General features: G+C 41.7%; 1 protein-coding gene across 1 annotated transcript in view; it reads right to left on the bottom strand.

Annotated features, from left to right (window-relative positions):
• cplx2b (complexin 2b) overlaps positions 1-17676 on the bottom strand; it is a 36022-nt gene extending 18346 nt beyond the window's left edge. Inside the window, exon 1 of the mRNA XM_069169415.1 lies at positions 17544-17676. The gene's annotated coding sequence lies outside the window, so the exon portion shown is untranslated. The remainder of the gene's footprint in view (positions 1-17543) is intronic.
• Between the last annotated feature and the right edge of the window lie 10013 nt (positions 17677-27689).

Consider the following 27689-nt stretch of genomic DNA (forward strand, 5'->3'; position numbering starts at 1 on the left):
TGACAGAGGATCTGGGACTGAATATTTAATGCTCGCGGCCCTCCTGATCCGTCTGAAGAACCACTTCAGCTGAACAGTTCGGTTGGAGACGGCAACGACACCAAAATGAGAATCTTTCTGCTCTTGTTCAACCTTTATTTATGTTTTTATTTATGCATGTCACGCTTGTTTTTTTTTACTATGAAAATAAAACTAAAACATAACATTTAAAAACAAGAACTATGACAAAATATTTAACATTTTTCACGAATGAAAAAAACTAAAGCTCATATTGAAAATGTTGAACAGACCGATGAACGAGAGTGAATGTTTGAAGGTAAAGTCTTTGTTGACCTGTTTCCTCCTCTCCTCTTGTTCTCTTGTTTATAGGAAGGTGTTTGCAGTGACTGCTGTAATATTATGTTATCTGATACTTAATGATAAAAAGATAAGTGGATGGAACATTATCAGGTGGCAGGTATCAAACTGATGACGCCTGTAGCCATGGTAACCCTACGCAAAGATGGCGACAACTGCAGCCTTAAAATAAGCCTAAATCTCGACTGACAAAAATGTCTTTAGTTGTTTTTTTTTTTTTGTCTTAAACCAACAAAAATTAAACGACTTCAATTTGCCGAAAAAAGAAAACCCAAATAATTTACATTAAAAAAAATCGGAAACTAAATCAACATCAGCTGCAAATATTAATCCCAGAAGACATGTTTGAAAACGCCTGTATGAGTCTTAACTACGGCAACGACCTCCTGCAAGTCAGCAGAGAAAGTCAATAATAATTCAACAGTAAATAGATAATGTTTCGGTGACTAAAACTGTTGGATAATCCATCCTTCTCCACTTTTTTTTTATTCACGTTCCTCCTCAGTTAGAAAACTCAATCCGGGCTGTTGAGGGTGAAGCTACATTTCTCGGCCACCCGCTATTATCACACTTCTCTTTGGCGACTTTATTCAAACCATCTGTAATAACATAATGAACTCTGCAGGAGACATTTAAATGGAGACGGAACATTCTTCTCATTTGAAGTTTTTTTTTTTTACGATTACTATTTTCACGATACTATTATGGGCGAAAAGCTTTCACTTGACTTTAAAATACATAAAATGTGTCTATTCATGGACTAAAATATCAAAACATCGTGCTTTAAAAAACAAAAAACAAGAACAGATATATTCAGTTTTATGTGATTGAATAATAATTAAATGTTTACCATGCTGAGCCTTAAGAGTTTATATGTGGGTATTATATATAGCCTTACAAAGCGGTATAGAGGTTGTTTTTGTGTAAAGTTTGCAGATTTGGGATTTAAATTAGATCAAAACTGGAAAATCAGATGCTTAAACAACCTGTTTGTTGGATCCAGCTCCAAAAAAAATGCTCAATCCTACATTTCCCATAATGCAATTTTCATCAGAACCTCTACCTGGTCAACCAACCTCAACGCTACCAGTTTATAACATGAACAGTTAGAACTTGTGTAAATTGCTTCACGGCTGCACGAGCAAACAGGACTAATTATATTTGATGTCATAAAATTCTTGAAACTATTTGGATTCATATGGGGAAAAAAAACAAACAGTTTTCATATCGCTGCATCAGATCATGCGTTTAAAAGGGATAACACTTCTAGGATTTAATAACATCGGGATGGTCGGATGAAGATGTGAAACAGCGGACGGTGTGTTGAATTAATGGAGCGATTAGCTGCTACAGTACGAAGCGTCCGCTCGGCCATCTGTTCAGATGACAAACAGCAAAAAATCAATACGGCGCCGAGTCCTGACGCCCGCCCGGCCGCTGTTCAGCTGTCAGCTGGTAATAAACTGTTCAGAGTCGGTCGGAGGAAAAACAACTGAGAGCTTCATTTAAAAAAAGAAAACAATCTTTACCTGAATTTAACTCATCGTCTGTTTCACCTCATCCGGTGTGTTTAACTCTCTGATCACACCGAGCATGTTTCAGGTGAACCAGCTTGTCTTTTCTAAAACGACCTGATTATCCGATTTGTCTGATCTGAGTTGAACAACTTTACCAAAATAAAAAAAACAGCTCTCGCGAGATTTAAAACTGCAGCTGATGTGTTCAACTTCTCACTTTTTCCTGTTATTTTGTGATGACTGTGCTGTTTCTGTCACTTCATGCTTCCAGACACTTATGGAAACAGCCTTCACTTTAACATTTTGTTTTTGTGAGTTTACCTCAACCTGAAAAAGGTCACAGCCACATTGAGCACAAGCTTAAGTTTGTTTTCTGATTTCAGTTGCATTATTGAAGAGTTTTGAACCAGCTCTCAGGTGAAGCTTCAAAAACAGCAGCTTGTCCTCACGGGAAACAACACGACAGGTCATTTCATGAAATTATAACCGTGTAATAAGTGACTATCAGGAACGAATGTACCGGTGTGACGTTTTTAAGGTTTTTAAATCGCTGCAAAATGTCTTAACTAGGTCGCCTCAGTGGATATGATTAAGTTACGATTCATACAATCAAGAAACTGGTTTGGAAAATCTCAGTTTTTTGTTTTTAACTGGATGGAAGGATAAAATTATTCATTTATAAATGCATCTCACTTTTTGTGGATGTTAACGAGCGGTTTAGTTTCGCCCTGCAGGGAATCTTTGCTCATCATTCCTCAACATTTGTTTTTTTTATCATGGGTCATTTCACGGCGTGATGCTGACAAATGAGTCTACAGTGTTTCTGCAAAGTTTGCAGAGATCCACATCGACGAACCCGAGCGGCAACGTGACAGAAAGATGATGTATGCGTTTGACATTTTTTGCAGAGTAATGTGAAAGTGGCTTCTTCCATCATTATCATTCAGCGGGAATATAAATGTCTATAAGGAAAACAGATTAATCAACGTCATCTACAAGATGTATTGCTTCTTTCAGTTTACTTCAACGTAAACAAGCGGTGAGATTAAGCTGCGGTTGGGCTGCAGATGAAGAACTACATACATCAAAAATGCAGTGAAACCTACAGCGGTGTCCTGAAGTCATAGTTTCATATTAACCGGTAAAAAGTTTTGAGGATTTGGAAACATATGCACGAAGTTCTGACATTGCATGGAGCTCTACAACAACTTTGTAGAAACTGGCAGACCAAAAGCGAGCTTCATCACAGACACAAGAATTTACTAAATCAAAATAAAGAAGGTCGGTCGTGGTTTGAAGAGGCGTTTCTAAACCACTTTCTCAGGAGGGCGAACAAGGACCAACACTGAAGGTGGTCTGAGACATCCCAACATTTCACAGTGGATGATGGAAAAAAAAGTCGTATTTACTGATGAATAGCCAGAAAACGAATAAGTTAACTGACTTTAGCTAACAACATCATAATGACTTTGAATGGTTCCTCTAGTGGCACTCGGTGGTACTGCAGCTTAAGGTGCTTTTGCATCGGCCTAATTTTTCAGATGCGGAAGCTACGTCTAATTTTATATACAGTCTATAAATCTGCACTGATTCTACTCATCTTTCCATGCAGCTTGAGTGCTGCTCATATTCTGAAATTTACAAACATTTCACTCCAACTGTGAAGCTGATATTATCACTTGTAATGACCCGTTTGGTTTTCTACTCAATACAAATGCAAAATAAAGCATTTTCACTGTTGGTTTCTGTACATCAACATTTTCTAGTTGAGAGAAACACCTTCGGGGGAACCACATGCCGGGTGAGTCCGATTCACGGAAAAAAGCAAAACAAACGCCGACTCATCACCGAGCCGATGACATCCAGAGTGTTTTCTGCCGATGAATTAATATCCTTACAAACGGTGAAAAAGAAGTGCAAATTTGCATGAAGCACGTCGAAGCTAAAAAGTCCAACAAAACAAACAGGCGTCGAGCGAACAAAAACCAGCCGGAGCAAAAAGGCGGCCGGTGATGAAGTGGAACCAAAACAGCCGCTGACATTTTCAGAGTGATCTCATTCAGCCCGAAGACAAAAGAATCCAAAAGATAAAAGATCCTCCAACGCCGCCGACACGTTCACCTCCGACAGACGCAGAACGGCCGCTCATTTGTTGACATTTAATCACCGCATTGATCCAGAATGTCATTTATTCATCCATCCCTCATATCTCCATCCTTCCCTCCATTTATCCATACATCATCTTCCATTAAGTAATCTATCCGTCATCCATCAATTCTCCTGAATTACAAAAATAAACGCAACGTTTTCAGCAAAATCTTCTGAGTTCACCAGTTATTTGCTAACGTTTACGGAAATGACCAAAAAAAAATACAGATAACTTGTTTGTTAAGCAAATAATATATTGTAATGTTTATCAAATTAGTATCGTAGCTCAGCGACGTAGCTTCAACGTCAGGTCTTTTTGCATATTAACTGCATGTTATTCTTATTTTAAAAGAAATGAGCTGTAGTTTTTAACCATCAGCAGAATTTGCGTCAATTAGCTAATTATCCAAAATGCCAAAAAAATTGCAAAACTAGCGGAAATCAACATTTCAAGACTATTCAGAACTCTGATGATGAATATTTGCTATTTTTTCCACTTTTCTGTGACAGTGAATTCAACATCTTTTCGTTATTTGCTTCCTAAAAAAGACAAAACAAAACATTTCAATATATCAATTGGGGCTTCAGAGAATAAATAAGATCATTTAACTACTTTAGGACATTAAACACAAAAAAAAAATCAATCGATTAACTGTCAAATCGTCACAGCGCTTCTAAGATGGAAAAATAAAACTTTTCCCGAGGTGTTTATTATCTGACATGCAAAACATATTTCATAAAAGCACAACATGACCACAATAAAAACTAAAACAATCAGGTGCCCCTACGAGACCAGAACCACCAACCGGATTACTGACAAATTAGTGATTCATGAATTTACGTCCAAATATTGTGTAAATAAAAATTAAAAAACGCTAAAGATAATTTATATCTGTAGGCTGTATGACGAAGAAGGAAAAATCTAAATAGCTGTGAATGTGAAGGGCCACTATCACAAATGTAAACTATGTGAAGAATGAAAAGGTGTTTTACGTTGTTTACGTGAATTATTAAATGTTTTATGAAAGGCCAACGAATCCAGAGTTAAAAGGAAGAAAGCAGCAGAATCTGTTGTCGCAGAAAATCTCAACACTAATGCCTGGAAACAGCCAATGATGCCACATATATACATCCTCCAGTGACTCTAGTAGTGTACTGTACAGTTAGACGAAGCCGCAGACCTCCACGCCTCCTCCTCCACCCTCAGGCGATGCAGGATGGAGGGGGTGGAAGCAGGCTATACATCACAAACGAGGCATCCACCCATTTGTCTTCTGGTTGGATGACTGAAGCCAGAGGAAAAAGAGAAGAGTGGAAGGATGGTGGTGGCGGAGGTGGTGGTGGTGGTGGTGGTGGAGGGGTGGGGGGGGGGGGTGCAGACATAAAGCGAGAGAGAGAGAGGGAGGATAGCGGAGAAATTAGGACAGAGGAAGGGAGTGGAAAAGTGGGGGAAGGTAGGAAGGAAGGAGATGATTGGGTAGGAAAAAGATGAGGGACCAGAATATGGAGGAGGAGGAGGAGGAGGAGGAGGAGGAGGAGGGAAGTGGAGAAACACTAATGTCTGGATAAAAGAAGGGAAGAGAAGGAAATGGAAGGGGTGACGGAGGATGGAGAGAAAAGTGACAGGAAGGTGGAAGAAAAGGAGAGAGGGATGATGGAGAAGCTCTTAAATTATCTCAGTCCATGGCAATGCTATCATATACATAATAATATTATAAATATATATAAAATATATAATAAAAGAGATCTGTGTCCGACAGATTTTTGTAACTTTCCAAAACCAAATATGTAAAGTTCACTCCGAATTTTAGGGACATAAAAGAAAAGTTGGATTAGTCCCACAAACTGACTGAATACTAAAAATCTGCAAGACATGGATTTACTGATATGTCGTCTTGTATGAGCCGCGTCAGATTTCTACAGGAAGCGATAGAAGAGCACGTCAATGTAAAACGCTGCTTGAAAAAATGAATAAAGGTGAAGAACAAAAATCCCAAAAGATACCATGAAGAAACTCCATATTTCACCACTACTGGTCCTCTCGTGTGGAGGACATCAGGTTTACCTGCAGAAGTTCAGAGAAAGTTGTGTTTTTAATCTGAAATCTAAAGTAAAACCATGTTTCTAATGTAAATCACTTCAAAAAACAATTCAAATTCTCCTCCCCTTGATTGTGTTGGAGTTGAAAACACGAGTCACTGCGGGACGTTGTTGATGTTTTGCTCAAATCACAGAAGCATCACGGAGGTTTAACACATCATGAAGCTACTCGACGTTTTAAATCGATGAATCCGTCCCGGAGGTGTAATTTTGAAAGACGTTTCGTCGAAGTCTCTGCAGGTCCGCTGAGCTTTTAGAGTCCAACGACAGAGAAACAACACGAGCGTGTCCAGCGACCGGAGTCGGGAGAAGCAGGACGATACGCTGAATTAGTAATCGTGAGCTGTGAAGCACACGGCGTGTTTACAGACGTCCTCGGAGAGACTAACGCTGCATAATGCATGGACAGCTGAGTGGTTTGTCTTCAATCGGATCGTCTGCTCCGCTGTGCAGGACAGATCTGGGTTGAAGACGCGGCGTCTTCCAAAGACCACGCGGACAAAAGAAGTGCGAATGCGAGCTGCTCAGATTCACCAAGTCCACCGAGTTCACCGAGGTCCACAGAGGTCCACAGAGGTCCACCGAGGTTCACCGAGGTCCACAGAGGTCCACCGAGGTCCACCGAGGTCCACAGAGGTCCACCGAGGTTCACCGAGGTCCACAGAGGTCCACCGAGGTCCACCGAGTTCACCGAGGTTCACCGAGGTTCACCGAGGTCCACCGAGTTCACCGAGGTTCACCGAGGTTCTCCGAGGTTCTCCGAGGTCCACAGAGGTCCACCGAGGTCCACAGAGGTCCACCGAGGTCCACCGAGTTCACCGAGGTTCACCGAGGTTCACCGAGGTTCTCCGAGGTCCACAGAGGTTCACCGAGGTCGACCGAGTTCACCAAGGTTCACCGAGGTTCACCGAGGTTCTCCGAGGTCCACAGAGGTTCACCGAGGTCGACCGAGTTCACCAAGGTTCACCGAGGTTCACCGGTCCGTGTGTCGACGTGACGTGTAACAACGCAGATGAAACCGAACGCCGACACGCCTCCGTGCACGCCGGTCTACATGCAGCTTCGCTTCACCGCCGAGGCGAGATGAACTGCGTGCAACAAAATACACGTCGACGTCAAGTTGAACCTCATCACACGTTTCACTCGTCTCAGCTTCTGTCAATATATTTTACTTTTAAGCTTCTTTTTTTTTTCTGTTTATTCCAACTGAAAACTCTTTCCCTCCTTTTTATGAGCCCTCTCCCTCGTCAACTACACATCCTCATGAAAACCAGAGAAGCTCTTCTCTCTGGTAGGTTTCCTACCAAACCTTGAAGAAGGAAAAAAATACAACAAAAAGAATAAAAAGGCGGCAACGCGAGAAACATGCGATGTGTACGAAACACAAAGTTATTTTACAGCGAACACAGAAACGACCTTCGTTTGTGAGCAAAGAAATTGTTAAAAAAAAAAAAAAAAAATTTAAAAAGCGAGATTATTTCTGAATATAAATGCTGTTTGTTTCTTCCTTCAGCTATTTTTTCTGTCAATAAGTGCCCACTCTGCCCCCCCCCCCCCCCCCCGATCCACCCCCCCTTCCCCTCCCCCCCTCACTCCATCAGGGTTAAGAGGGCTGTGGTAAGTGGGTGGCAGCGTGCTGGGAGGGTGGGCGGCGATGCTGTGTGGGCGGGAGGTTTGTTACGCCTGCCAACTGCTCGAGTACAGTGATGAATGTTTGCCGGGAGCTGGAGCGCTACGGTGGAACAAGAAAAAGGAAAACAATATAAAACAAAAAAAAGAACACAGGAGGTTTACAGTTGGGTTTTTTTGCAGGTTTAGTCGCAACTAATGATTTTTTTTTATTATTATCATCACTTTTTTTTTTTAATTAATTGTCGCAAAATAAAAACAAATATGTAGAAGTCACAGAGAGAGGGACATCTTCTAATTTCTTTTGTTGTCTGACCACAATTTAAAAATCCCAAAAATATTAATCAACCATCATTTACACCAGAAAAAAGAAGCCGGATTATTTTCTAAACTAGTTTTTGGTATTTTGCCGTAATAAATACCTTAATTAAGCAGTGATGGAGAACATTCTTGGTTTATGTTCTGTCATATTGGCTCGGATTAATATTGGAGCACTAGTTTTTGGCTTTGTTGTGGGACGTTTTGTTATGAAAAACGATATTGTGTAAAAGCACAAGTTGTGATTTTTCTTCTTTATTTTTTCAGGATAAATTAGATTTATTACAACTTGCTGTATTTCCCATTCGTTTGCCTGCAGCGGCTCTCAAAACGGTATCACGGCAAAGCGTGCAATACATTCGCCCGTCCACTGTTGGTGGGAGGAGTAATAATCAAATTACGCTGCTCCGTAAAGCTCTTCCACTTCGACAAAGTGGACGTGACAGCGGGAACAAAAGGATGATTAGCATTAAACACAGAGCTCTGGAGCTTCGCAGTGGCACCGACGGGAAGATCTGGGAAAAAAAACACTGAAAGAGCTCAAGCTGGTGTCAGAACAGACAGAAGCTCCACGCACGATCACAGTATTTAAACAGAGTACAGCAGACAGCAGAGGGGCTTAATGTGCTCTGCAGGAAATATGGTGGAGCAGAAAGGCTGCTTAGACGTACAAACTGCCAAAAGACTACACGGCTCGAAGCACGTCGACTCCCGAGCGAAGGATTTCTACCGTCTGTAGCAGATTTCCTCCCTGAAGCTTCTACTTCAGGAGGAACCAACCACAGAAACAAGACTGTCCGGATAACGAATGCCAGACAATCGGTCCTGACAGGGATCCAATCTGAGGAGATGACCAGGTAAAGTGGTTTTTACCAGAAGGGCCTGAAAAAGACCAAATAAAAAATAAAGCAACAACGACCTGAAACACCCAGATGTCGGAGACACTGATGGAAAAACCCTCGCAGAGAACGTTCACACGGTAAAATAAATGACCGACTGAGAGACCCTGTAACCAACCGTCACTCCTGAGCTGCCATTACATCACCTGGCCTCCAGGTTTCTGTATGTTCAATTAGTTTGAGGTCATTTTTACGATTAAATCGTTTAATCTGCCAACAGTGACCTGGAAGTAATTAGAAGTTGTGCTGGTGATCACGTTAGCCGTCCTGGCAGAGCAGCAGCTCTCCTGCTGCTACAGCTGCACCCGACCTCCTTTAAATCTTACTGCTGCTGTTTACAAACTGAAGAATTGAGATCATTTGTGTTCAGTTTCTGAACTTTTTCACGCAATGTGGATTTTGTTCCTCGTCTGTTACACTGAAGTCAATTAAGAAAGGAATTTCTTCACAGTCGCTGTTAACAGGAGAAATTAGATCATCTTAAAACACTTTTGAAGAGTGCACATCGACCTGTCCTTCAAAATCCTCTCTGGAAATGAGGGTTCTCCGTCTGCATGGGTTCCACGGTTGGCTCCGTATTTAGCTTCTGTCTAACTGTAATTCGTGACCCACTTCTTGTTTCTGGGCCTCGTACAGTGAGATGAGACGCTGTTGTCACGCTGCCAGACATTGTGCTGAACAGTGTAGCGGAGGCCAAAGATTTGCTCCGTTTCCTGTCGCTGACTGACAGCGCGAGGAGCTCCGTGAAAAGACGCAGCGACAGCCGGGTGTTTAGCGGAGGACGTCCCGAGTACACGATGACCTCCGGCTCAGCAGACAGAGAGAGGACGATTAAAACTGTAAATGGAAAAACTCAGCACACCTCTTGGTTTCTGAATATGTTGAAGGGTATTTAGTTGGAATTAAGTGAATCGGCTCCGCTCGGAGGCGGCCGACGTGAGGGCCGGTCACGAGTTATTTATCTTGGCACTGGAACCTGCTGTGCAGTTAATTAGCTGGAGATTCTGGACGGTGGGATTCATTACATGGTTGATTGAACTGTAAATCCGTGTGTTTTCTGAGGGGTGACATGAAGCCGAGGTCGGAGTGCAGAGACGTCCGGGGAGACCCGGGAGCTTAAAACTTAAAAAAAATTAAAAAATATATAAAAATGATGGCTTAAAGGGTCAACACTCTGTCGTCAGCTGTCTCTGCTTCCACCGCAAGTATCTTTTAATTGCAGGAATTTGTCCTTGTCAAGCTGGTTTCTGTACTAAAAATAACATTCAAATTTGAAGGATTTTCTTGCATTGTTACATGAAAATGTGGTTATTTTTATGTGGAAGTGTTGCTTCTTTCTGCATCCGAATACTTCCCCCATCGCTCATCCGCACACGTCCAACGTTACGTCCGTTGAATTGTCTCCTTCTGGAGCAGGTGTTTCAGAGCGTTGGTTGGTGTGAGCTGTGGAGCAGTGATGGATAAGTTGGTGCCTTCAAGACAAAAATCAGGACCTAAAAGGAACCGCCGCCCCGGTGCAACCGTGTGGCTGTGGGTTTGATACGACACCTCAGGCTTCAGAGACAGAATATTTGTTAAATAACTTCCAGCCTTTTAACCGCAGCCTGATCTTTGCGAGGTGAAGTGAACACTTAGAAGATGAAGAGCGCTCTGCCTCCTCCTCCTCCTCTTCCTCCCCCTCCTCCCCCTCCTCCCCCCCAAGTCAGCCGGAACGTTGAAACGCTAACGTGGCGATCCACGGCAACAGGTGCCAAAGGGGTCGTTGCCGGGGCAACAGAGGTGGTGCTTTTGCATCAGCTACAGAACGATGGGAGCAGAGAGAGAGAGAGAGAGAGAGAGAGAGGAGGATGCCAACGTCATGCATGCAGTTTAAGAAGCAGGGAGACAAACGCGATGCAAAAACACAATAATAACTGTTCATGGTTCTGTTTTAGGTCCTGAAACAGTCACATTTTTTTTAATAATAATTAAAATTTTAAGGATCTGGAGTTACAGGAGCTTCTTTTTATTTATACTTTTTAATAGAATTTGTGGACTTTTATTCACGATACACATTAAAGTTTCTTTGGATGCAGGATTTGTGTTTTGATGTTTGCGATTATGCTCCTTTTCTAACCGATTTTTTTTTTTAAAGGGTTAATTTGTGTAGTTGTGCATCATGATAGAAGATCGCTGCTGCGCATTAAAACAGACAAACCTACGAGGAGTATTTATTTTGGCAGGAAGTGAAGAGGTCGGAGCGACGCCCCGTTAAAGTGTCTGAGTGGTCATTAAAAAGCCATAAATGTCAAAATGTTTTACTGTGACTCATCTAATGGGAAACAAAAGTGAAATCTATCACAGGTGCGACGCTCGTAATGAGCCAGAGAGGCGCCGGTGACTCAGACTCCGTTTTTCTTTTTTTCTTTTTTTGAATGAGTCATCAATTCGTGGCCAGTCAGCAAAACGCTTCATCAGCGGCACAGTGAAGGCGGAGGAGACAGACAGACAGACAGACAGAAGGACGGACAGACAGACAGACAGAAGGACGGACGGACGGAGAGACAGACAGACAGAAGGACGGACAGGTGAGCAGTTTAACAAACAGACAGTCATTACATAGATATTGTATCCAGATAAACAACCAGAGGATCGAGCAGAGATAGACGGGTTGTTAAAGGAGCAGAGCTGGTTTTTTTATCTTTTATTTTACCCAAGCGGTTGCCACCAACAGTGACTTTGTGAACATTATGAATCCTCCAGTTCAGATTCTGTCCGTCAACATCTTTGCTAGTTCGGAGCGGTTTGGAGCAGGAAGTGATCATATTTGGATGAGCTGGGGGAGGAGCCAGCGGTGGATCTGACCGATCTGATTGGAAACCTGACGATACTACGTCCCGCCCACCGATAGCTGTAACCTGACTGCACCACAGGCCTGTCAATCAAACAGACACGCCCCTAAAAACAGGTCTTCTTGAATCTTCTTTCTAATGAATGAGGGATTATTTTCAGATGGACCTCCAGAAAACTAAGACACTTCTGTTATCAGCCTCATTTGTCAGATCCGGAAGCTACGAACACTTTTAGTCAATAGGTTCGACGTATATGCTGCAACAGATAGATAGAAATGACCTCCATATGTAAAGGTGGACTACATTTTTAAAATAATATTGCTTGCTCTACAGGTGAATATATTTTCTTGTCTGAGAGGGAAAAAAAACATGCAAAACGACATCCAGTTCTTTGGACTGATGAGATAGAAAAAAAAGGAAAGTGTGGAGAAAAAAATATCTAACTGTCTAAATGCTCTTTTACTCTCAACTGTATGTGCATTAAAGTCTTTACTGCGCTCTTCCTCCGCCTCCTCCTCCTGCAGCTCCTCCTCCTAATTACATTCTGTCACAACTGTGGAGCTTCATCCACAACAGGCAGCAAAATAACTGTGTGTGTGTGTGTGTGTGTGTGTGTGTGTGTGTGTGTGTGTGTGTGTGTGTGTGTGTGTGTGTGTCCTGTAGGCTGAATAAGAGCTGTTGACTCACTCTCTAAACAGTAACTGAGAGTTTTCAGTTTAACTCTCCATACTTGACGCACACTTGTGTCTAATTGTGACGGCTGTTTGTACTCCAGCGTGTTTGTGTTGGAGCTCAAATACGAGGACGTTTTTTTTCTGCTTCGTCTGATTTTGTTTGAGAGGTTTTAGTTTGGGAACGAATTACGTCGGTGAACTTTTCAAATTAAAAGCAAATTAAAAAACGCTCTCAAGTAGAGGCCGCACTCCCGTAGCTCCCAACTTTTTATGGTTTGTGACCCTTTCATTTACAAAGATGTCCAACATTTACAACCAAAGACTGATATTTAAATTTTCTTTATTTCACCAGAAATAAAAAAAAACAGAGGAATATCCTTTAAAATAAATTAGGAGGATTTGGTGAAATAGAAACCATTTTTTCAGGTTTCCTTTGCTGTACTTAGTTGATCACATGACTGATCTCATCCAAAACTATAGAACAGAAACAGAAACGGCCTCAGACGTCACCCTGATTAAGAAAAGCCAGCTGAGTAAATAAAGCCTTGATGACTGCTGTCTTTGGATGATGATAAAGTTGACGTGTCCTATCGTCTTGCAACTCTTTATGAAAAACCAACAACAGCTGAGTGTAAATAAATCTAACAAATACAAAAAAAATGCTAAACATTGTTGATTTCAGTTTCTGAAATATGCAAAAAAAAAATCTTCCTCTGAACATCTTAAAAGGTTTTGAACCTTTTGTGGACAAAACATGTGATTCAAAAGCATCATATTAGACTCCAAGAAAATTAGTTCAGACATTATTCCAGACTGAAGCTTTAAATGTTTGATCATCGGTTGGCCAAACGCCACGACTTCCTGTATCTGTTTCAAATTAAAAGCCCTAATTTTCAAATTAAAAGCCCTCTAGTATTCCATACATCGTTCTGACCCCGTCTTTATTTGCTGCCTATTCAACCTACGAAACATCTCTCTAGGATGCCAGCACGCCGGGCGAATCTCTCCGTGCCGCCGCCACTCAAAAGCTGTCGCTGCTCAGGAGCGCAAAAGCCAGCGAAGGTCCGGCTTCATTCATCCGCTGCACACGGAGCACGTCTTCTACTATAAGAGCAGAAAAGAGATGCAGGACTGATAATGGGAGCTCGAACGTTTCCCTCGGCAGCTGGTAACGTTGTCACCCGTCTGATTGGCTGTGAGAGACTGTGAGGTCACAGAGCCACGGTTAATGACTTAGACCGGAGAGGATCTTTGTACCGTCAAATATATTAGCATAAATTATTGATTTGATCAAAGGAAGGTGCGGGAGGATGAAAATGGCTTTCGTCACAAAAATAAAATGCATTTAGGACGGTGAAAGCAGGAGATCTGAGAATATTAATCAATAATCGATTACAACAGAAGATTAATGACCACAGAATCATTTTCTGAAGTCTTGTAGTTTTTAAACGACAGCAGGATTAAAAAAAAAAAATCTGAAATAAACAAGCGTAGATCAAAACCTGGTATTTTACTGTGTGGCCGTACTTTTCCTTTAAAATGAAGGATTACTGGAGGAAGCGACAGCAGTGATGCCTTCGCTGTACTGGACTCTAGCAGTGAATTTACTGTTAACTGGGTGCTCTACATCCCTACGCTCAGCTATGGTCATGAACTCATCGCGGAGCGGCTCCGTATCTCCGGGATGAGCTGGAGGAACCTGCAGAGTACAGGGACGTCTGGGCGTTTAATCAAATCCAGACTTAATGTACTGAAATCAACACATCAGAACCCATATCTGAGGCGCTGTTACAGGTGCTAGTGATGATTTAAATCAGTATAACATCAAGAAATTGACAGCTTTCCATCACGAGCTGTCAGAGAACAAACTCAATCATTTCAATAACAGGAAAAAGGTTTTGCATCAAAAATACACACAATAACACGCCATTTTAAATTCATGTAAAAGAAAACGCACTAGAAATACTCTTTGTTGAGATGTTGACATTTCAGCGGCCAGCAGACTTAATCAAAACCTGCTAACGAGCTTCAGCGACTTCCTGACAGCAAACAAACTGTAAAAAAAAAAAAGAAAGGACAGCCCCCCCCTCCCCTCCTCCTCGAGTGCTTCACATTATAACCCGAGAACAGAACAGGAAGCTGCGACATGGACGTCAGCGTTCGCTGCACGTTTTCAGATCACTGGTTTTTATTTTCCAACGGCCTGCAGGAACAATAAAGGCCACTTTCACTGGAAGAGCTCATCATTCCCATGCGGTTGTTCGTGCTATTGTTATGAGCGCTGGCTGTCGGGTGGTTATTAGATGTGGAGGTAGCAGCTCACGTGTACTTAACAGAGACGGCGAGGGAACTTGTGAGTGTCGTACCGGCCTGGATTCACTGAATAAGCTTTGTTATTATTGATATTATCAGTCAATAATCTGCAGCTTGAATCCACCTCTGCGTATCGGAGGAAGTTCAACCTGCAGTTTAACTGCTGCAGTGAAGCTTGAGAGAATCAAGATCAAATTAAAGGTCCCATGTTTTACATTTTTCTGGTGTTTCATTTGCAGTCTTGATCTCCATAAAAATATATTTTCATGGTTTAAAGTACCAAAGATCGAAGTTTCTGTGGAGCTCTACCAACAACAGGCTGTTTTACCCGTCGATACGAACGACCCTCTCTTCTGATTGGCTGACGCTTTTCTGAATGATGCACTCCCGGCCAATCACAGGTTTTCATTACTCTTGCAGGTTGCTAGCTCCCTGGTGTGTTTTCTTCGCGTTGTTCTTCAGCATTAAAGGTTTGATGGCGGGACATGTGGCATCAGAGTGAGTTTGTGACATCACAAACTTACAGAAGTCCAAACGGCACAGTTGTGTGTATTTCTCCGTAGACGAAGCGTTTTGACACTTTCACCGTGTTTATGAAGAACAACACCTGCTTTGTAATCAAAAATAGAAATGGCAACCTGAATTTATACAACAGGGGACCTTTAAGAGAAAACTATTTTCGTCATTGAATGTCATTTTTTCCAAGCAAAAGTCAAAATATTTGCAGGTTCCAGCTGCTCAACGTCAGGTTTTAATGCTCGTCTTTGATAAGCATGTCACATTGTGACTTTTACTGTAATAAACAAATCTGATGCTACGTTCAGGCTTTTATTATTTTGTCAGAAAACTAACGAAGCATCTATCGGCAGTATAAACATGAATCATTGAGACCTCAAAGAGTTCAGGAGGATAATTTCTTTCTGACTGATGAATATTGAATTACCTCACACAGGTTTCTCCTTTCAAAATAAGAGTTTGTGTGTCGGTCCAGTCCAGATGCGACACAACTAGCGCTTTATAAAAACGTTAAAAAAAACCAGAGATGACATGACGCTTTTTTGCGTGATGCCTTTTGTTGCTCATTACTCGTTTTAAAGGGCCGAGCGGTGACAGTACAGAGCCGCTGGCTGTGAGCACAGCTGGTCCAAGCAGTGGACTCTTCACCGCTCCTGTTAACGCTGAGCTTTATTCAGATGTGCAGATGTGTTATCAATCCGCCACCGATGTGGAGCCCTCGGAGAGCCGGGTGAACGACGTCCGAGCTGAGGGGTGTGCCCGCAACCCGAGGAGGTCGACTACACAATACTACAACATAAAAAAAACACCTCAGCTTCTCACAGAAAAACTCCCTCTGCAGGAACGGACAAGAACATTTCTCACTTCCTTCTCCTAAAATTCAATACAACCTAAATTAACACCAGGATAAAAAACAAGAATTAAAACTAAAAGGCAATAATCAGTATTTCAAATGAAAAGCCCGATTAAAGAGACAGGTCTTTAGTTTACTTTAAAAAAAATACAGAGTTTGAAATTCTGATATCAAAAGTCAGCGAGTTATAAAGTTTACAAGCATAAAAAAAAAGCTCATTCATTTCTTCTCTGTGAAATTTTCCACATGAAAATGAGCAATTATAGCTGACACATAAATGTGGTGGGATCAAATTAAACAATATTTCTAACTATTATGTAGCTGAAGCTTTAAAGTAGCTTTAAATTCAAATACTTGGGAGGATATTTCAACTGATTTTTTTTATATGTTACTATGGCTCGCGGCTCTCTACGTCTGATTGGCTACAAATATCACCCACTTACACACACACACACACACACACACACACACACACACACACACACACACACACACACACAGCGCTGGTTTGCAACTGTATTTCCTTGATGCACAAACAACGCCTTCCACTATGACAGCCCCCTCTCAGCTCCTGGCTGCATTACATAAAGCTAATCAATGCACTGGCTGCTATAAATAATTCAGGATCTCCACCATCACCATCACCAGCAGAGCTGCTGCTGCTGCTGGTGATGGTGATGGTGGTGATGGTGGTGGCGGCACTGCAGAGGACCCGAGCCGGCCAGGCCCTCCTCAGTCAGCGAGGGTCTGCCTCCTTCCTCATCCGTGATCTCCAGGGAAGCTGCAGCCTCCTCCTCCTCCTCCTCACTCACACCTACACAGGGCGAGATATGGCGGTGAAGGAGGCGAGGAGATCCGCCTTCACCTGGATGAAAGAGGAGGAGGAGGAGGAGGAGGGCAGGGAGCGTCATTCACAGCACGCCGTTCTGTTTTAGCACCCGGGTGCCAGAACCGGCTCATAAAACCGGGATTTGTGCGCTGAAAGCGCGCCTCTCCCGCCGCGCCGTTTCCGTACGTTGCACTAATAAAGCAGCCGACCAGGTGGAGCCCGGCTCATGTACCTGCAGCCGTCTGTCGCCTGCACGGTGTGTGTGTGTGTGTGTGTGTGTGTGTGTGTGTGTGTGTGTGTGTTTATTTGCACACACACACACACACACACACACCAGCAGTTCACGCCTAAAAACAACAACAACAACAACCTGTGCGCACCCTCTCACTCCTTCATCTCTACCTTCACCCCGCTGAAATTACATCCTCAAAAAAACAAGCCAACAAACAACACAAAAGAACCCACAACCGACACCCCCCCCCCCCCCCCCCACACACACACACACACACACACCCTCCCTCCCCACGCGGCTCCCGTCGGTGCGTTTGCGTTCACTAACCTGATGCGTCTGGAGCGACCGAGGCGGCGAAAGGGATCCCGACCAGTCTGCAGCCAAACCTCCGTTTGATGCCTGTACTATATCCCGTCTCTCTCTCTCTCTCCTCCTCCTCCTCCTCCTTTCTCTCCACCACCAACACCACCCCTCCTGCGCACTATTACCTCACAGCCTCCACTCTGCTCCTGCAAGACAGGAGGGAGAGAGAGGAAGCATATGGTGACAGATTCTCAACAACAACATGCTTCAATGATAAAAACCGGAGAAACAACAGCTCCTCGTGCAGGTTTCCTGTTTTATGTCTCTGCAGGGAAATCCCACACAAACAGAAGCAGGTGATGATGCACAGGAAAATTAATATTGTCAAACCAGCATCAGGCATCAAAGCACTGATAACTTGGCGAACTTATAGAATCAGCTTTATTGTCCACATATGTTAAACAAACAAAGAATCTGGTTGGAACTTGCTCTCAATGTGCAAACACCGAAACAGACACGTGTCATTTTTCACAATAAAAGCTTGGGAATACATTTTTCAGCTGCCTAACTATTAAAGCAACAAGAATAAATTATATTTCAGTAAACAACATCCAGAATTTCCAAAGTTTTTTACTTTTAAAATGTGTCACTTTTGCAACTCTTTGCTCAAATTCAGAGCTGTAAGTTTCTCATAAATAAACAGGAGACGTTGAGGTTTCAGTTCGTGTTTCCCTTCCGATAAAAACTATTTTTTTTTATTTTTTTACTTAAGACATATCAGACATGGTTTATAAAGATATTTGGCACTCTATTTTGTCCAAGTGCATTGGTATAATTGAACCTCATGTCAACTAAAACTAATAAAAACAGTTTTACCAATATGTCCAAAATATTCAAACCAAATTTCTGCATGACGTTTATTTGCTGCATCAAACACAATTTAAAAATCTGTCAGATAAATTGTTTTTATTTGGTCAAATTCGTCTCAACAGAATATTGATGATTTTAAGCTCCTATGTCAGAATATCAAAATTGAAAGGAAACATGGCGGCAAAAGCAGAAATTATCATTGTTTTTGTTGTTTTTCTGCATTGTGGACAGTTGCTCAGCCGGTTGTTTCCTTCTGCTTCCAATCTTTATGTTAACAACCTTCTCAGCGTCTCATGAAGCTATTTCAACCCAGTATCAACAGCAAAGCGTGACATAGACACGCCCGTCCACGAATGTGAGATATCCACGCTTTGGGTCTGTTGAGGCGTGAAAGTTACAGGCAGTTACAGGCGTTACTGTGGTGGAGAGGCGTGTCTATTTCACACTTTGTAAATTCAAACTCAGCCTTGCTGCAACATAATTGAAGCAATTGAAGCACCGCACAAACTGTTTCTCCATAATTACACCCAACCATGCTGCAGTGGGCGGAAAGGTCAGAGTTCAAGGAAGCCTGACCTTTTGTGCAAAAGGAGGTAAACATGATAAATGCCACAGATTGATTCATGACCTCTACACTGAAATATTTCTTCTTCTTTTTTTATATGTCAGAACTTCTTGTGCACCAGATATTTGACTGGTATTAGTAAGCTGGTCGTTCCCAAACAGATGCTTTTATAACTAAAACCTGCTGCTGCATTCAGGTGTCGTCAGCTCCTACAGCCGCTGGCTGTCTGGCTGCAGGCTGCTGATGTGAAGCCTGGTGGAAACACGAATGCACTCATTGTTAAAGTGTTGTTATCAGCCTCATTTATCACCGAGCAAACACACGGCACATGTACGCACGACTGTGAGCAAACAGACGGGACAGGTGCTGCCATCGTCCGAGTCCGTCGAGGGGAAAAAAAAAACCTTCAGTCTGAAAGCAGCTTTTATGATTAAATGCACTTAAAAATATATATATATAAAGAGAGAGAAGTGTTGACAGATGTAAAAGGTCTCTCGCATAGTTTTCAGTTGTTATAAATAAATATAGTTTTTAAAGCATTTTTTTAATAAGGTATGATGACACTTGCCTGCATCCTGTTTTATAACTAAAAAGTGTCCCGATTCTTTATCATAAAAAATCTTGAGTATGCAGTTTGTTTTGAAATCAGAAAAATATGTCAACTAAACATAACAACAATAAAAAGATGATGCAGACTGAATATTAAGGGGGAGTTTTTCATGGCTAAAACAATGTTCCCCCACAAATATCATGGAGAGGAGGAAACTATTAAATCTTTGGATGAATGTTTTTGCTTTTCAAGCTATATCTCGTTATGTCCTGTTATTACAAAATATGTACCAGTTGGCAAAACAGTATATCATGAATATAAGTTCTTCGTGCACACTTAAAGTAGCAGAATAGTTTTGTTTTCTGTAGTTCTGACAGACGTCAGTCGTTGAAGGTTTTCATTTTGGTAAATAAAAATGCTCTAAATTGAGGATTCAATTTAACTTGTAAACACAGTAGCTGTAAAATATAAATCTTCAGGATGAGGGAGAGAAACGAGCTGCTGAGAGAGAGAAAGAGCTCAGCACATTTTCAGAAAATGAAATCAGTAATATGAAGCAGCACGAGATTATCTCCGTGTTATTCAATGAATCAGTGTGTGTGTGTGTGTGTGTGTGTGTGTGTGTGTGTGTGTGTGTGTGTGTGTGTGTGTGTGTGTGTGTGTGTGTGTGTGTAATGCTGTTGGGTGCAGGAAGGCTGCTGTAGATGAGGTAATAAAACCAGTTTACGGTCATAGTTTAGTTTTAGGGACAGATTAGAGTTGAGTAGAACTGCTTGTATAAAAAAGTTTTTTCATTTAGTTCGTTAAAAGGTCCCTAGCTCGTATTCTAAACTAAATAATATACATTTGAAGTATTTATCATACCTCATGATTAGATGAAGAGGGAATAAAAATCTCTATCAAAAATAAGCCTTCTCTTATGATTTTCTTTCCCACATCAGAGGAAGCGCTCATGAATAATTCAAGTACTAAATAAGTCACTGAGCTGAGAGTAAAAACAGCAGTGAACACTGGACGTGAATGTTTGAGCTATATGTTTGAAATTTGACACGCATGAAGCGGCTGGAGGGTTTTCCGTGACAAAAAAAAGACGGACGTGAAGGTGTAATTGTATTAAGTCATGTTGCCTTTAAATAGCAGTTTCCTTCCAGAATTAAAAGCTAATTAATGTGATTCGGGTCTCTGAGTAACCGAACTGTCTGCAGGCTGAGCCTCGGACTCAGGAACATGTTGGACTTTACAAACAGAAGAAGACGAGGCGGATCGCTGCTGCAGCTTCACCTGAAACTCTGTTTTAGTTGTTTTGCCTCGATAGTGTCGAATAATACGATTCAAACAGAATCAGAAACAGAAACACACGTTACAGCCGAATGTTCTTTACTGCTGTCGGGTTCTGATCGTGGTCTTTGAAGACCTGCTTCTCTGGTTTGGACCAAACTGAAAAGCCCACAAGTCCGGACGAAACAAAATATACAGTGGGTACGGAAAGTATTCAGACCCCTTTAAACTTTTCACTCTTTGTTTCATTGCAGCCATTTGCTAAAATCAAAAAAGTTCATTTTATTTCTCATTAATGTACACTCAGCACCCCATCTTGACAGAAAAAAACAGAAATGTAGAAATTTGTGCAAATTTATTAAAAAAGAAAAACTGAAATATCACATGGTCATAAGTATTCAGACCCTTTGCTGTGACACTCATATTTAACTCACATGCTGTCCATTTCTTCTGATCCTCCTTGAGATGGTTCTACTCCTTCATTGGAGTCCAGCTGTGTTTAATTAAACTGATTGGACTTGATTAGGAAAGGCACACACCTGTCTATATAAGACCTTACAGCTCACAGTGCATGTCAGAGCAAATGAGAATCATGAGGTCGAAGGAACTGTCCAAGGAGCTCAGAGACAGAATTGTGGCAAGGCACAGATCTGGCCAAGGTTACAAAATAATTTCTGCAGCACTCAAGGTTCCTAAGAGCACAGTGGCCTCCATAATCCTTAAATGGAAGACGTTTGGGACGACCAGAACTCTTCCTAGACCTGGCCGTCCAGCCAAACTGAGCAATCGTGGGAGAAGAGCCTTGGTGAGAGAGGTAAAGAAGAACCCAAAGATCACTGTGGCTGAGCTCCAGAGATGCAGTAGGGAGATGGGAGAAAGTTCCACAAAGTCAACTATCACTGCAGCCCTCCACCAGTCGGGGCTTTACGGCAGAGTGGCCCGACGGAAGCCTCTCCTCAGTGCAAGACATATGAAAGCCCGCATAGAGTTTGACAAAATACACATGAAGGACTCCCAGACTATGAGAAATAAGATTCTCTGGTCTGATGAGACCAAGATTGAACTTTTTGGCGTTAATTCTAAGCGGGATGTGTGGAGAAAACCAGGCACTGCTCATCACCTGCCCAATACAATCCCAACAGTGAAACATGGTGGTGGCAGCATCATGCTATGGGGGTGTTTTTCAGCTGCAGGGACAGGACGACCGGTTGCAATTGAAGGAAAGATGAATGCGGCCAAGTACAGAGATATCCTGGAAGAAAACCTCTTCCAGAGTGCTCTGGACCTCAGACTGGGCCGAAGGTTCACCTTCCAACAAGACAATGACCCTAAGCACACAGCTAAAATAACAAAGGAGTGGCTTCGGAACAACTCTGTGACCATTCTTGACTGGCCCAGCCAGAGCCCTGACCTAAACCCAATTGAGCATCTCTGGAGAGACCTGAAAATGGCTGTCCACCAACGTTCACCATCCAACCTGACGGAACTGGAGAGGATCTGCAAGGAAGAAAGGCAGAGGATCCCCAAATCCAGGTGTGAAAAGCTTGTTGCATCATTCCCAAGAAGACTCATGGCTGTACCAGCTCAAAAGGGTGCTTCTACTCAATACTGAGCAAAGGGTCTGAATACTTATGACCATGTGATATTTCAGTTTTTCTCTTTTAATAAATTTGCACAAATTTCTACATTTCTGTTTTTTTCTGTCAAGATGGAGTGCTGAGTGTACATTAATGAGAAATAACATGAACTTTTTTGATTTTAGCAAATGGCTGCAATGAAACAAAGAGTGAAAAACTTAAAGGGGTCTGAATACTTTCCGTACCCACTGTATATATAGTTGTGCAACAAGCAGCAACCAACGTCGCAATCTTGCAAGTTCTGATTTGGAAGAAGTGACCATATTTGGACGAGCTGGGGGAGGAGCCAACGGTGGATCTGACTGATCTGATTGGAAACCTGACGATACTACGTCCCGCCCACCGATAGCTGTAACCTGACTGCACCACAGGCCTGTCAATCAAACAGACACGCCCCCAAAAACAGGTCTTCTTGAATCTTCTTTTCTAATGAATGAGGGATTATTTTCAGATGGACCTCCAGAAAACTAATAAGAAGGAGTGACTTTAGCTAACAACACCGAGATAACTGATGGACACATTTTATTCACTTTGGATTTGATGACAGAAGTTGAATGGGAGTCTATGGAGCCGGAGGCTTTTTGGAGCCGACCTCTAGTGGCACTCGCTGGTATTGCAGCCGAAGACACTTCTGTTATCGGCCTCATTTTCCACACACAGAAAGTTACGAACACTTACATATAGTCGTAGCCCCCCACCATTAGGGCCATGTTCATTCTTCCTTCTCTCATCTCTTTATCTTTTATAACTCCTACGCCTTCCCATCTACGCTTTCCTTGATTCCTCCTCCGCGAGTCGGTCTTCTCTTTTTCTTTATCTCCCTCTTTTTAATCCCTTATTTGTTCTCTGTCCCGTTGCGGTGAAAGCAGTCAAAAAGCATTAAATATAAGATTAAATCCACGAGCTTCGCACCAAATTCAGCCTCACTGCTCTCTCAACTGGCATTCTGGGTAATGTAGGAAATCACGAGAGAGGAAAGAGCGAGAACACCCTGAGATCTACCCAAGTTTTCTTCAGCTTCTGTATTTGTTGTTTTTTCCTATTCGGGGTGGGTTTCCTCCTCCTCTTCCTCCGCTGTGCTGCGTTACAGCTCTGATTAGTCCATTAGCCACAGAGGGGAGTCCAGTTTATCATCGGAGAACAAGCCATCGCTCCCGCTTCGGCAAACGATCCATCACCGCTGCCAGTCGCCTCAATTGTTGGAAATAGTTCAGAGAAGAAAAAAACATAAGATTAATTGCCGCGGCATCTTTCTCTCGTTACGGGAGCAGACGAGGAGGAAGAGGAGGAGGAGGAGGAAGAGGAGGAAGAGGAGGAGCGGTGGTCGAGGTAAACAACTTGTAAATCAGGTTGATTGTGAGCGAAAACATGACGAAGAGTCATCAGGTGAACGTAGTTTGATTGAAGATGGAAAGTCTTTGACAGTCGAATAAAACGAAAACCGCTTCAGCCGAGACGAGGTCGTTCGTCTCCAACGGCAACCGTGATAATTCGGAGAAAAGTGAGAGACTCAGGAAACTTTACGGTTTACTCGTTTCACTTATTGTGACGATGCTTTTTGTTTTGGCTTGAATTGTTTTTAAGTAGTCCGTATGGCCGGCAGGAGAATCACCATTTCTACCATGATTGACTGCACAACGTATTAAAAATGGATGTTGAAACAGAAGTATCCCAAATACAAGTTGGTAATTAGCTAGTCCTTTTTCATTTCCATTATTATTCAATTATTTATGCTTGTTCATCCACCTTCAACTAGATATTAACTAAATTAACTAGAACAGGACGTGTAATTACAGTAATCAGTTAATCATGAAGTCAGTGCTAATGGTCCGCTAACATGCTAACACGCTAACATTTAGATTGATGCTCTTTGATGAAGCGATTATATTTAATTATTTGGGTTATTTTGAAAGTTGGAAAGCAACAATAGCCATGCTAGTCCTCATTTTTATTGAAAATTATTTGACTTTCTCTGGTTTAAGCAGCTAAAATGTAAAAAGTTTGGCTGTTGGATGGAATTTTTATTTAAATCATTTAAGGACGTCCCAACCGGGCTCTGGGAATACTTTAGGGTATTTTTTGTTGACTATTTATTGTCACGTTATACTTTAATGTAAAAAGCGGAGCTTTAGCACAGTAATCATTTAAGTTCAAACTAGTCTGCAGGTTAACGGACGGTTAAGATGGTTAGTTAATGTGTTGTAACTTCTATTCAACAGTGTTGTCGTGTTTCTTCGTCAGAGCAAAATAAACCAACGTGCTGCGCAAGAAATGGGTTTCTAATGAGAAGAAATACAAAATGTCAACATGTCCAGTGATAGATGCTACTGTACACGTTTTTCTTCCTCGCTCTACTTTCACTGTGTGTGTGTGTGTGTGTGTGTGTGTGTGTGTGTGTGTGTGTGTGTGTGTGTGTGTGTGTGTGTGTGCTTCTCGTCTTCACCCGCAGCATTTGGTTTAGCCAGCCGAGCGTTGCCGCTGTCAGCAGTTCACCGCCTCTCCAGAAAGAAACGTCCTGACTCCTGCACTTCTAGTTAAAGCAGTAATCTGCGTCCTTGCTTGCTTGTTCCCCAGAGGTCAAAACCGCAAATTAGGAACCCGAACGTCTCGTATTGTTGTCTGTGATAAACTCTCAACCTGCAGCCGGAGCCTTTATTTACCCAGGGAGGGTTTGCTGAGCACACATGCTGCTTTCCATACAAGCGGGGATAAAAAAAAAAAAATTAGCAGCGCTTTTCTGAGTCACGCCTCGTGCTCCATTTATTTCAGCCCTGGTTGCACCACATTCACACGAAGTGGTGCAGAACCTGTCCAGTATAAGTACAGCACCAGCGTCCATCCACCTATTCACCGGTTCTATTGTGTCTTTAAAAAAAAAAAAAAAAAAAAAAAAAAAAAAAAAAAAAAAACATGCAGTGGAGTCTAAAAGTCGGAGAGCACTTTGAAACCGTCGTATTTTCCCCAAAAATGTACAGAAATAATCAGAAAGTTGAGAAATATTTAAAAAAAAGCTGTAATGTAAGATGAAGAAGAAATATTTCCTGATGAATAAACTACACATACGTAAGAAAAACTCGCCTGTAAGTATTTTGCATCAAAAGTATTCATACAGACAGCAGTTCAAAAAAAGGTTCGACTCGGCAGAAACTAAATTTTGTGTTCTGTGTGAAAATACCAATGACAAGAAAAACAGGTTGAAAAATAATATAATAACTACACAGAAGTTACACTGTAAAAAAACACGACAGCTGCCATGAAAAAAAAGCTAAGCGTGTTAATTACGTTCATATCAAAAGTAATTCACCATCAATGTCCTCCGAAGACAACTTTGAACATTTTCTGCCGTCCAACAACTTCTACATCGTTAAATTTGGATTTTTAGCCCATAAATAAATGAGGTTTGTGGGAAATGGCGTGTAAAGTTATTTTTTTTTGTTTTTTAAAGGTGAGTCACCAGTGAATTTTCTGTCCAAATCACAAAGTAGCGACGCAACAACAACGTGAGAGGAATTACATTACTTTTACATGGTTTGAACATATTTTAGTAGATAACAGATGTTTTTACACCGCAGACTTCCCTCAGTCCCAACAGACTGAATAATAACGAGGAGAACCGGTAAAATCGGGCCATTTAAGGGCACTAATACAACGCTGATGGAGTTCATATGATGTCATTCAAGAGAATAATTAAACGATTCATTGCTTTATCCACAAACTTTCCCAGAAACTCTTTCCCTCTCTGTATTAACGTAATGAGTAGAAAGTACGACATTTATAAAGAGAAAATTAAACCTAAAATATATTTTTTGAGCGTCTGTAATTCACCACAGATCTCAATATGGAAAAGTCGATCATTTTAATCTGGAGGACAACAATTAAATATGGGAGCTGCCTCACGAGGCCGGAGGCTGCTCGGATCAGGTTTCAGCTTCGTGTATCTTCAGTCATGAATGAAATAATCAATTATCGAGGCCGCTGTTGAATTAGATAAAAAAAAGACAATGAAATGCACCAACCGATATGGTTTCATTCACTTTAATGGGAGTGAAGCGGCTTACATGCGAACACTTAATATCTGCGCTGAAAGACGGATGAACGAGGCGGATTTTTAAGTCTTCGCTGACTGTGGACAGAACAGGTCAGAAACAACACGATATCAGCGTATCACCACCAAACACCTGCTTCTTCATTATTTTACAGCTTTTTTTTTGGCAACCTGGTGAATTTAACTTCAACAATCAGTTTTTTTTTAACTCCATTTTTGGTCTCCACCAACCCCCCCCGATGGAAATATCTGTTTACCAGCTCGCCTCTAACGGACTTTTTTCGTCGTTTTCTGCCGAGCCGCTGAAGTTCGGTGGTTTTTAAGACTGTTGAGACGTTAACGGTGAGCTGCTAAAGTTGAACACTTGAGCTGAGACTTTTTAAAGCTTGGTGAAGCCGAGAGGAGCTGCAAAGTTCAGGCCATAATTATCTCTCGATTTATCGCCACGACGACCCCCTTTTATATCGTCATTTAAATTCAACAGTCAAATTTTCAGCAGTAGAAAAACTTATACTGCTCATTTTGTGTTAGTTTCAGTCAACATTTACACACATTTTATTACTACGATGTAACTAAGTACTTTTACTCACGTATTGTACTTAAACTCTATTTCGAGGTACCTTTCTTGATTATTTCCTTTTTGCTCCAGTACAATTCAGAAGCAACTACATTTGTTTTACAGCAGTAGTTAATTCAGAAATTATGATTTGTCTATTTTACGAATCACAAATTAATTTAGAATTTTTCTTTTTTCATGTAAAAATTGCCTGAAATATTTTGTGGTTTAGCTGCTTACATTTGAGGATTTGCTACTTTTCCTTTATAATTATGTTAAACATTTGGGATCTGGGTAATTGTAATGGCATTTCTTGCTCTTAATAATCAAACAATCATCAGATTCATGGTGAACATAATCAGCAGATTAATCAATAATGAAGATATGCGTTTTCTGTTGTCACAATTATTCAGCTACAACATTAAAATGGATCTCAGCATCAGCGATAAAAATCTGAAGGTAAACGGTCACATTGGAGCATTTTAATGGTGCGATATTAATACTTAAATGAGTAATTAAGTAAGTACTTCCTCCGTCACTGTTACTTTCCGTGTCTGCAGTCTTTTGTCGTGCACACGCACGCTTTTAAAAAGCCAATTAGAAAGCTGGTTTGTTGTTCACACTGCAGAGAAATCCACCGGGGAAATCAGGTTTCTCTAATCCACCGGC

Source organism: Embiotoca jacksoni, unplaced genomic scaffold, assembly GCF_022577435.1.
Source record: "Embiotoca jacksoni isolate LCO1_2020_lvr unplaced genomic scaffold, fEmbJac1.0.p SCAF_45, whole genome shotgun sequence".
Lineage (NCBI taxonomy): Eukaryota > Metazoa > Chordata > Actinopteri > Embiotocidae > Embiotoca > Embiotoca jacksoni.